Here is a 12,528-nt window from a genome sequence, read left to right as displayed (position 1 = left end):
AATAATTACTATGAAATTGAAGTTCTGATTCAAAATTATTGACTCTGGTCTTTTACAAATACCATACAAAACTGGTCATTCTAGCTTCAATGAAAACCTTCTGCGAAAAAGCACACCGCAATATCATGAAAAAAAGATCTCATAAAAGTGGAAAATTAGATGATTTGTCCAACTGCATTCAAAAAGTTTCCGTCACGTGCTTCCGTGGCACGATTTCTTCGTAACAAAACACGAAAGTAACGAAGTGAAAAAATCGAATTTTATGCACGACGGTATGCATTATGTGAATTCTTTTTGAAAGGCAATAGTAACATGATTACTTATTGACCATTGTTTTGACAAGACTGTTTGGGTTTAGCTCAACAGTAAATGTATTTATTTATATTTTAGAACTAAAGTCTCTTTAGGCTTGGTAGAAAAAACGATCGAATACAAGGCAGTAATTTAGCGTCACTGTCGCAGTGTACTAAGTAAAAGCATTTAAAGGGTGAATTGATTTGAATAATGTTTTGAGGATTGTTTAGAATAAAACTCAAACACATCATCCACAGTCTCCTATGAGACATAATTATGGTGGCGGAGTGGGGTAGTACGCGTGCTCATTGGAAAGTATATATTGTAGATGCGCCCCACTCCGAGCTGGAAGAAAGGGGCCGTCGAGAGATTACTTACGCGGATGCCGTAGCTCTTTAGATAAGCGTAAAATTTCCAAACACAGTCTATGATCTTAATTAAGAGTAGGGGTAACTAATTGTGGTAACTATGTGGGCAGATAGAAGTGGTAAAACCATAAATCTAAATAAAAATTAGCTACATTTATTTACAAGGAATGAGATCCCAGGTATTTCTCTTCCCCCTTTTGGAGACTCTAGTCTTCAGCCTGTGGATAGGATCTTAGGACCTATCCTTAACAGGAAGCTTTGGTGGCGGCCAAACATTGAAGAGAAATTGAGGAAGGCATGGATTGCAGTATACAGCTTTTTAGTAGCAATTGGGAAGCAGTGGGGTAATAAGTGTTTTTCGAGCTCTATGAAACATTAGTTAAGCTAAATCGCGTTTTATGGAGTTGTTATCGGGTGGAGAGCGCTCGTAAAAATCACACTCGCTAAGCAGCTGGAACGTATTCAAAGAGCGATCATCGTTGGTATTGAAGCGAAGGTTGCTGTAAGACTCAGGGAAGCTGGGTAATTGAGGGTTTCCAAACAGGCATATTCTGAAATCCTTCGCTACTTCGATTGCATTCCTGATAACTTAGAGCCATCAAAGTAGCAGTAGTTGTACTGCTCTTAAGTAATGCTAACTTCAGAGAGGTGTGCAATTACACTGATAGCAAAGCTCCAATACTGACCTTGAGCTCGCTGTCAGTGCGCTCAAAATTTGTCAAGGAGTATTTAACATCTTTATCAATATCATCAAGCTAATTTCTTATCCAACTTGTTTGGGTATCGGGTCACAACGGAATCGCTAAAAAGTGCATAGCCGATGAGCTCATTAGAGAGGGCACCCTTACCTTAATCACCTTTATCAGATTGACATCAAGTCGGTACTTAGGTGTCTTTTTGCGTTCTTGCGTTGAATATATGAACCCCCTTGAGGTTAGCGTGCGCTTTTCAGAAACCAAAACTTGTGCGGCTGCGTGATCCTTCAGGGCCATAGTGTAACGGAAGAGGTTCTCTGAACTACTTGCTCTTAACAAGGTTCGCCTTGCCGCCATGGTAGGCGTTCTAACTTAGCACTGTCCAATATGCCCACATGATGTGATGTTACATACGTACGAGTATATCACATAAAATGCCAGACTATGTTAAGTATAAAAATTTACAACAAATTAACCGTCTGTACGCCGTAATGACGCTTTTAGCATATGAATATTAAATGTTTTCGTTGTTTATTGACCAACTTCTCCATCTTTTCACAAGTTGCGTCAGCTATTTACTATGGAACTAATCTTTTCATATAGTACATACTCGTATAGTACACTCGAGCCGGGTAATAAAAACGATCAACTACATTCTTTGAAATTGTATTACGCAACAGAATTCTGTCACGCTCACAGTACAATGTAAAAAGCAGGTTCTCTTACTTACTCTCACCGCCCGATGACGTAAGAGAAATTTACTTCAGTCGAATGCTTCCTTTGACCGCGAAAAATAGCAATATCGGTCGTTTTAGGAAAAGAAGAAGACTTGCGTTTTGTAAAATATAACTCTTCTCCTTCGATGGCGATCATCAAACATGTATTTAACAAATGTCGAAGGGGTCGTACGTTGGTTGATAAGCCACGCGTAGTTGCCTGAAAACGGCTCCCATGAAGGACAACGTGACAAAAGTCCACGATACCGTATTAACAGACCGCCGATTGAAAGTGCACGAAATAACCTTCTATGAAAGGAATGGATATGAATTTTGTGCATATTAGAAATTATCTCAATGGGGTTATTAGAACCGTGGGACAAACACGCAGTAGTGTTTGTTTCACAGTAGGTTTCTGCGACGTACTGACGAAGCAAAGATTCACTGGTTCACACCAGAGACCAAGGAACATTTAAAACAGTGGTGTTCACGGGGTGAATATGTTTCAAAAGAAGACAAACACTGTACAGTCAGTCAAAAAGAGTCACCTTTTAGTGGAATTCACACGGTGTGAATTTTATGCCAATTGACACCAAATTGCAAAAAACACGGCCTCATGCTCTTCCGCCATGACAAGGCACCGGCTTACATCTCCGCTACCTCCACTGGTCAAAGTAGGCCACAAGCTACTTTCTGATTCACCGTATTCTCCAGATTTGAGTTGGACAAAAATATATCATCAATTCATAGGCCTACTTTGCAGACATATAGAAAACGTCTTTCTCAGACAGGTTAAGAGCTTTCGAGCTACAGGGAGGGAGTTGAGGAGTATATCGCCATTTTTCTAAAATTTTCCTGTTTCTTTTCAAGACTAAGTACTTATCGCTATCAAACAGGCAACTAAATTTTAACCTTTTGGAAGCGTTTTTGTTGGTTGTTTTGCCTTTTGTTTTACATTAGGCCACAGCTTGAGTGATTACGTCTTTATCGTCGTTAACGTTGTTTCTGGTGAAAGTTCTCTCTTGCGGTCTAAGAACAACAAAACGGCACTGGTAGGTGACAGACTAGCAGATATGCTGGTGCTCTCTTATGAAAACGATATGCACTTTTCCGATCTTTTTCTTGCTAATCTGACAATTGCTCTGACTTTTGATGACACTTAGAATACCAATACCGTACTTATTTCGCACTTCTGGGAAATAATGGCTCTCTAATCCTCAAATCACTGCTCCAACATTAGACAAGTCACTACCTTTCTTGCTGTCTTTATAGTACTATCTCGAAATTATATTTTGACGAGCTTTTAATATCTCGAAAACCATTACCTCTACCGACCTGCTTTCGCTAGGCTAATATTGATACATTTTAGATGTCATATTTTTGGTTAACAGATTTGTGATAAACTCAAAGTGAGTGAGAATCTTGATTAATTTTCACTAGTTCTAGCCTAAAAAAAAACCAGTGTTTCCATTATCCAAGTGGGATTTTCCTTATAACCGCCGGAGCGATGAGCCCCGAAACATAAATAACATTATTTATCAAACAGGATTAATGTTTCAAATACACAAATGAAATCCCCATTATCTCGGTTGTGGAGATTAGTCCCGAAACCCATCAAAAACCCGCTTGAGTGAATTCGCCTTGCTTACTGTTTATTATTTGAAGAGATAGAGCCAGTAGACGATATCGCTTAACATTCTTCCTGTTCAGTAATTCTTTGCAGGTTCCTGAAATGCTTCGTACTTCACCTTCAAAGAAAATGTATATATGGATAGAAACCTTTTGTTTGTGGCAAGATCTCACCAAAGGTCAAATATTTTTTCCACCCATCTAGGACAATACCTTGTACTAGACTTTCGTCCCTGTTTAATAGTGCTTCCCTGTGCTCAGCAATGCCTAGTACTAGAACCTTTAATAGAATTGGGGAAAGAAAACTCATCTGAAAACATTAAATAAGTCATTTATTACTCTCTTCACATTTATAGTAGAGTATATCCGAAAATATACACGCCATAGTTCCAACCGAACTTAGCACCGCTTCCTCAATGGTTTTATATTCAAATTTCACACACGAATTTCCATTTAGAAAGATTAATTTCTATTTGAACTGCTTTCGCTTGGCTTATCGCCCCCCCAAACTGCTGGCTCTTCAGAGTATTTGCAGCAATTTCATTTAGCAAAGCAGTAATTCATTTACGCAATCATGCAATCAATGAACCTCGTATAGCAGGTTACATCTTTTACCTCGTTCATAGAATGTGGTTTTTGTTGCTATTGCAAATGGAAGCGAATTGCAGACAATCGTTCATTTTATCTTCGACAGATTTTCAAGTTCGAATTGAATCGCATAAACATGCCAACTAAGGTATGTCCTCGTGCGTGTGTTTGTGTATGTATGTTGGTAGGTGTGCATGTGTGCATTGATGGGTGTACGTGAGCAAATATCATGCGGCATGTCTCTAGAGATGGAAAAAGTTTGCTTTCTATTTGCTGAAACAACAAATATTAGAGGCAGAATAATGTATATATATGTGTGTGTGTGTGTATCTGGGTGTCTCCGCACACAATGGAATGAAATTAAAAATTGTTTGCAAAAGGTTAAAGGATGAAATGCCTAGTAGCGTCCTAGTTCAAAATTGAATTGAGTTGCGAAATTCTTTAGCGATGAGTGCAAAAACAATTGCAATTGTGCTGAAAATATTGTTTAAATTAAATACGAGTACTTTTAATGCATTCTAGTTGTTGACTATTAGTCAACTAAATATATAAGGCGAAATTCATTGTGGGGGTAAATAGAGCAAAAGTGTTGGATATTTAAAGTATGGATTTTGTAGAAAACATTTGATTTTGTATATATAGTAGTTATGTATACATATATGAGTTTAAATTCACTTACAATTCACGATTTGAGCTTAGTCTTTTTTATGATTCTTTGCTGAAATATGAGTCAACAGCGTTATTATTGTAATTTTGCAAAATGTTCATACAAAATAACTATAACGACTCAAAAATAAAAAATAAAAATGGCAGGTTTTCGATGCTAAAACATATTCTTTTTGAGGTAGAAAAAGCAAATGATACCAAAACGTGGGTTTATAAGTGTTATCTGGAGAAGCGTTCGTTTTTAGATTGTAAAATACCGCACAAGTAATAAGCATAGAACGCAATGAACTCAGTATACGTTCAAAAGATATTATTGTGGGTGAAAATATCCAAGCAATCAATAAAATTATTTTTGATTACCTACAGTAAAAACAAAAAAAAAGTTAAATGCGATTGTACCGAAGCTAGAATACCCTTCACAAATAAAGAAGTTTCCATACAAAAACTTGACTCCGATCGTTCAGTTTGTATTACAGTTATATGCTATAGTGGTACCGACAAATGAGCAGCTTTTTGGATCGATGTCTCAAAAACTGTCGCGTACATAAAGACAGACAGACGGACATGGTTAAATCGACTGCGCTCGTCATGCTGATCATTTATACTCGTATATACATTCTATAGGATCTCCAACATTTCGTTCTGGGTATTACAAACTTTGTGGCAAAATTATATACAAGTATATATAACCTGTTCAGAGTATAACGATTGAAATAGCCTCTAACATAACAGAAGAACCTCTCAGCAACTCCTGGTTTCTTGCACCGTCTGTTCCCTGTGTTAAACAACAATCCGCCAAAACATCACACCAGTTAGATGAAATTCCTACTTTAGATGTTATTTCCCGAGTTGTTACAACCTGCGCTACACACGTGAGTGGATTGTGCCATTTGTTGTCACTTGCTGCAAAAGTCCGCTCCGCAACAATCTTTGAAGGAGTTGCTAAATAAGACCATAGTTCCACAACCACCACCTGTATCCACTCGCTCATACCTAGGGTCATAACCAGTCTACCGAGACATACAAAAATTCTTCAAATTAACTGCAACGGATTCTCGAGTACGATAAAGGACTTACTATAGCAGATTTAATAATAATTAATAAAAATGCGGTCACAGACATCAAGTTAAACAGCCTCTCAGGCATTCGTATTTGTGCCGGTTTCAAGGTAATACGTAAATAATATGATTGCGAGCGAAATATTCAATATATATGTACAATTACATGTTGCCAAACAACCGATTATAGGTACGTTGTTTCATGGTAAAAGTCGTTTGGTACTGGACGACTTAACGCACAGTGAACTTTTATAGCTGGCTAACAGATAAACGATTCTATATACTTGTATACAATAATAGCTCGCCTTATGTTAAAATGGCTAGAGATGGTCTGATAAATAATGTAGACTGGCGACACATGCTAACCCCCGCATGAGACTTTATTTCTGTGATCAAACGCAACTTCGTTAACTTTAACAAAGCTAACTAGGTCAGCTTCAAAAAAGGCACCGAAAACACCTTCATCGCATCCACTATCTTTAATTGAAGTTTCATATATTATAGTCTGCTTGACTAATTCAAATGTAATTTTAGTATCCGCATACGCCCTGTCTATGTCAAAACGGTCCAAAAGCACATACAATTCCTATATAAGTGAAAACGATTAGATCAACACAAATGACGGCTGATGTTACAAAAAAAATATTTACCAAATAGGTAGTTCCATATCTTTACGTTACACTCAAGTAGTAATAAAACAACTTCGCGATCATGCTATTAGATTTCTGAGACAATAAGGATAAAACTCAGTAAGAGTGTTATTCCTACCACATATTTGCGGATTTATATCTTTTTATAATGTATACCGAATAAGTCAACGTGTTGCATTTGGCTAAAATGATCTGGAATCAGAACCCGCGTAATTACTTAACCGATATCTATTTCCTTTAAAGTAAATTTCAGGTTTATCTGCTTTTCATATAATGTTTATTTCAACAAAATAAACGCTTCTTTACTTACTTTTTTAAAAGTTAATAAATCAAGATTTCAAAAACATTTTTCGGAGGTAAAATAACTATCGCCGAACTGCAAGCAAATAATGATAACTCAACCTTTTCTCACTCTAGTCAGTTACATTATTATTTTATTGTAAACTAACAAAGCTATCGCCAAGATTATGAAAATCTTATTACGGCTTAACTCACCTAAAATATTAACAAGAGTGATTTTTTTAATTGGTGAAACATGCAACTTATTCCATCGTTTCTACCAGGAAAACTTCTCAGATTATGAAGTTTTTCAAACATTGTACTTTAACCAACATAATCTTTTAACTCTTTACCGAATACGTTAGCAATTTACATTAATGAAGAGCACTAATCGACATTCAGCAGTCTTCGTTGCACGTATTACTTTTGAACAAACGACGCTGAGCTATTTCCATACCATATCGATTTATTTATAGTAACTGCACAGGTCTACAGTGATTTTGTTGCCTTAGATATAAAATCGTTTTTTGACAAATTTGTGCTCACAATTCATGAAACCATCAGTGATTTTGTAAGATTTGCTTTCGCTTAGTTTTAAATCATATTTTTATTTTACGTTTCAAAAATCAGAAAACATGAAACAAGATATTTATCATATAATTTTTTTTTTTGAAAAATAAGGATACATCATAGTAAACTGAGAGAAAAATTACGAAAACATATCTTATATGTCAAATAAAAGAAATGATAATACCTTTTCTAATTTTCAAATTTACAATCTCTTTTGAAGGACCAGCAGTAATTTGCAATTGAAGAAGATGAAAGAAAGAAGAATGAAGCCAGATTTACCGATTTTATGTCTGAAAGCATATTCTAAGTAAGGTCACATGAGTTCATAAAATGGAAATTGCCTATGTTTACGCAAATAGTGCCTAAAATAGACCCCTCTTTGAAGCGGATCAAATAACTGTTACTTCTATTTTAACAAAATCATGAGATGTTTTCACTTTCCGTACGATGTTTTTCCGTCACGTGAACACCTCCATTGTTGCCTATCAGATGCTTTTCCGCTATGAACAAGCGGTGTCATAAGACGTCTGAATTATGTGGAAACAGCACGTGATTTATTCACTACTACAATGCACTGACTAAAACCACCACTTTGTGGAAAGTATTTTAGGGGATTTTAAGTATATGCAAGTTTATAGAGCAAGGTTAAGAAATATATGTACATAGTGTTATTAGCAAAGAAATATTATGAAATATTTTGCCCTTTACATGCTGGAGCAAATGGCCTAGGATCATAATGTTGGATGTGTAAAGGAAAGGAGAACGACTTAACCAATTTCTATCCTCCTGGATATCAAACCACTAACGCACTAACACATATTATACTATGTCCACAAAAAGTGTGGAAATAGATATATTGGGTATAAGGTCGTTAGAACAACGTATTATCAGATTTCGATATTTTTTCATTCAAAACCAATTCTCACAAAATGGCCTATGTGGGGAGATAGGCTTATTCTTAACCGTTTTCACCAATCCCAACTGTATCGTTGATTTTTGGAATCAAATTATATCATTTCGAAAGAAGTACGGACCGATGCTTCCATCAGACCAAAAACCACACCAAACGGTCAATTTAGGTAAATTTAATGGTTGTTCGTGCATAATTGGTGGATTTTCTTCGCACCAGAATCGACAGTTTTGTTTATTTACCACACCACTCAGATTAAAGTGAGTATAATTTTAATAAAACTCTACTACTTACATGACGAATATTTCTAAATATTAATTTTTGATATTTCTAAATAAATTCGTCAGAAGCATTGAATTTCTAATCCAAGGTGGAAGGACTTTAGTGGAGCCAGTGTAAAAATTGGACAATGTCACGCCGCCCAGCTTAAAGTGAAATTCAGTATTTCTGGAACTACTCGACCAATTTATAATTGGGTTATAAGATTATCCTGATACTTTTACATTATACACTGTTAAATCGAGCTTCAGCCACGCCTATTTCCCATATCCTAAAATTTTAGATTCCCTCTGAGTCTTTCACTTTACAGCTTATAAATCAATAATCAAAGAAGTTATTGGAATTAAAATACTCAGAAATAGTGCTCTCAAGGCTTGCCATCTCACACATAACTGATTACGGATTATAACTTTTAAAGCGCCCAGATATGAATTATGTGATTCCAGTCTTATATCAATTATAATGTGTCATTTTACCAAAAATAAGTAAAATCAGGTGAATACTCTCCCTAGCCCCCTATACTTAAATTTTTGAACATTCAGTTGACTTTATATCGTATATATCGGTCAATATGTAAGATAACTGAGCAAAATTTAATACATAAGATAACGGCTACACTAAAGTTTAATTTCGAAAATGTATGAAATCGGTCAAGGAATTACACCAGCTTTTATAAAATAATTCTCGTAATTCTAACAGACTTCCGAGATACCGAGTATGGCGTATATATAATTTTCTTAAAAATAGTGTGGTTTAGCACTAAATATGAACGAAATTATCAGGATCTAAGCCCTTTTCCCTAAAATAATCTTTTTAGTTTCTCTGGTCGCCTCTTCAAAGTATACCCAATATATTATATTTAGCCTCTTTGATTGAGTTTATTTCACACAAATTCCATTTGAGTTAATTAATTTGATTTAGCTACAATAATAAAGCTAAGTGATTTAATGACCTATAGTAAATAAATTACCTAAAATACCATAAATTCTTTCGCAACATTTTTGAATAGATAGTTTTGCCAACACCTTAAAGAATTTTCCCGCCTTTAAATTTTGTAAATTGTGAGAGTATAAAATTTTCGGTCACAGCCCAACTTGGCTCTTCCTTGCTTTTTATTTATTTTTATAAAGTGCGTGGTCAGTTATTTCTCTCTCCATTCTAGTATTTTCTGCCTCACTTATTAAACAAAGAAGAAAATCAATACCAAAACACAATTCTAATTTGAAACCACAACTAACCATGACTAATGAGAGTCACTCATTTAGCAAGCTTAGACAGCTATCATATATCAAATACATACATACAAATAAACAAAATGCAATTGAATTCATATCTTTATATATTTAAGTACGTTTGTCTAGCGATTGTTGTTGCTATTATGCCATTCAATTAGCAGCATTACCATAAAGGCTTATGGTTGGAACAAAATTTCGTAACTCCTCATTCATAACAATAATATTTTATTTTTTGCTTTATATAATATATTGCTACGACAACATTAAATATGCAACTAAAAGCTAATGCGCAATAGTTAAATATATTGTTGCTTACAAATTATAATATTCCTTTAATATATATGTATATATTATATTAGACCTTGTTGCGAAAAATAAGCAGCACAAAATTTATAACTCAAAATGCATTTCAACACAGTTGCGAAAGTTATGCAAGAAACCCTTACTCACACCTAAATAAATATCTCACACTGAAGCTCTGTGAATTTCATAATATATTTCTCTATTAGCAAGGCGATTTGAAGCCCTCAAAAGGCTGGCAAGAGACTAGTTGGACAACTTACCAACACTTCTTACTTAAAGTACGCAGTGAAAGTTAAGCAAAACTTACGCTCCACCTGCTTGCATTCATCACAATGTCGTTAGCGATATGCATTATATTTTGCATTGAAGAAAGAAAGTTGCGCAAGAAATTCTCTTAAACATTTAACTTGGAATTTAACACTGTCCGGAATTCAATCAGTAGTTTAAAATATGAAATTGAAATGTTTTGCACTTCAATGCATTAGTGTAAATTAAAATTTTTTTTTAGTTTATTGTACAATTCGGTCGTATGAATAGATGGCTCTATAGATAAATAGCCTAGAATTTCTTCACGGATAAGTATGATAACTTAGAGCCAAGTTTACAAATGTACTTTTCTTTTAACGATTACTTACTACCTACTTTGAGATGTTCAAAACATATTTAAGAACCCAACATACATGTAATAACTAGGACAAAAGAATAACTCAAAAAAAAAATGCAAAATACATGAAATTTCATTAATAGTATAATATATTAAAAAAGGATTTGCTATCTGTTGAAAAAATAGAATACAGTTCAATTAAAAATATAAGCAAACATTACATAAGGTGTGAAAAAGAAAATAAAAAATGGGTTTGCTAATATTTTCGAAAAGATTTGCCAAATGTTTTCATAATCTACTCTAGAGGCGAATTTCTTACCATCAAAATCATTCGTCAGAAATAGGAACAGGTAGTAACCACTTGATGCCATTACCAAACTATAAAGTGGTGAAAAAAAACATCGCAACCAAGCTCCGGGAGCTTCTGACGAGTCACAATCGATGTGTGTGATAATAAAAGGCGCTGTCCTGATGGAACACAATTCTTATCTTATTGGCCACAGCTGACTACTTCTGAGTACTTACTTTTGGACTCCATCTTTGACGACTGTTCAAACAATACTGTTTAAAGCAATCACCAAACTGTCTAAAAAATACGAAATCTTATTTTTCTAATACAATATTGCGTAACCCATCGCACCTATACGACGCGTTACAGATTACTTAAGTCATCTATTGGAAGTGTAACGAAAGCATTTTTACTAGACCTAATATTAATCAATCTTAGAGGAGCTTAACACAAGTTTGCTGTTTTTAGTTGCATGTGGCCTATTTGACAGTTCACCAATACAGTTCAAAATATTGTTTGCTATCATTCGTCAAACCTAGCAGAGCGATGTGTTCAAAAATTCACCTCAACTTATCTTTCGTCTACCTGGCTGGTTATAAGCAAGGCACTTGGCAGAATCATAAGACATTCAAGACGCCTTACCTCACTACCTCATCTCCTAGTACTCTCTCCGTTTATCTTATTTTAAAGGGTTTACTGAGTTTCCATTTAAATTTTTTTCCGCGTGAGCCTTAAACCAAAACCAATATTGCAACACAATATCTACTGTTCGATGTTGAAACTTAAGAATAAACATGCGCGCTTGAAAGCTTAACCACTCACAAGCTTAGCACTCTTGGTAAACAATACACGTAAGGAGTAAATCCTAAAGTGACGTCATTGTAATTTGTTTATTTTCAATAACGTTGTTTCCGAGTGCTTACATAAGCCCGAGGTTATTTGGATTAACTAAAAGATGTCTGACTGATTGAAGTATAAGCAAACGTAATATGCTTTTATAATAGTAGTAATACATGGCTTTCAAAAACATCAAACTTTACTTAAACAAATTTAAATTTTACAATTATTTTAAGAGTGTAGTAAACACTTTTCTCACTATACAAAATCTTCAAATGTAGCTTAAAAAGTTTAAACTTAAAGTGTGTTGCTACTTCAAAATTATTTCGAAACAGTGCTAGCATGTTTCCTAAATCCGGATTTTAGTGGGTAAGAGTGTGCAGGTAAATGAATTAATGGCTGCCTTGAAGTATTAGATATTGCTGCAGACCATATCGCATTCTTAAAATTAATGGAGCACATGGTTTCTATTTGCCAATAGTAAAGCATTTTTGACTCCTTCAAAATAAAAGTAAAATGTTTCAAAACTGCATTAGACCATAATATATCATCTTCTAT

This window comes from Bactrocera oleae, chromosome 3 (genome assembly GCF_042242935.1).
Source record: "Bactrocera oleae isolate idBacOlea1 chromosome 3, idBacOlea1, whole genome shotgun sequence".
In the NCBI taxonomy this organism is placed as follows: Eukaryota; Metazoa; Arthropoda; class Insecta; order Diptera; family Tephritidae; genus Bactrocera; species Bactrocera oleae.
Note: the sequence above shows the minus strand (reverse complement) of the source record.